The sequence below is a fragment of the Solanum tuberosum genome, unplaced genomic scaffold (genome assembly GCF_000226075.1).
Source record: "Solanum tuberosum cultivar DM 1-3 516 R44 unplaced genomic scaffold, SolTub_3.0 scf00122, whole genome shotgun sequence".
NCBI lineage: Eukaryota > Viridiplantae > Streptophyta > Magnoliopsida > Solanales > Solanaceae > Solanum > Solanum tuberosum.
Window position 1 is genome coordinate 182,320 of NW_006239050.1, and position 213 is coordinate 182,532.

Below are 213 nucleotides of genomic sequence, written 5' to 3' on the forward strand. Positions count from 1 at the left end.
ACAGTGAAATTTCAATGGTTTGAAGTTTGTGAGAAAAGCTTTCAGGAATTGAAAAATATGTTGATTACAGCTCCAGTTTTGACGTTACCGGAAGGTACTCAAGGTTTTGTGGTGTATTGTGATGCATCTAGGGTTGGTTTGGGTTGTGTCTTAATGCAGAATGGCAAAGTTATAGCTTATGCCTCCAGACAGTTGAAAGTTCATGAGATGAAA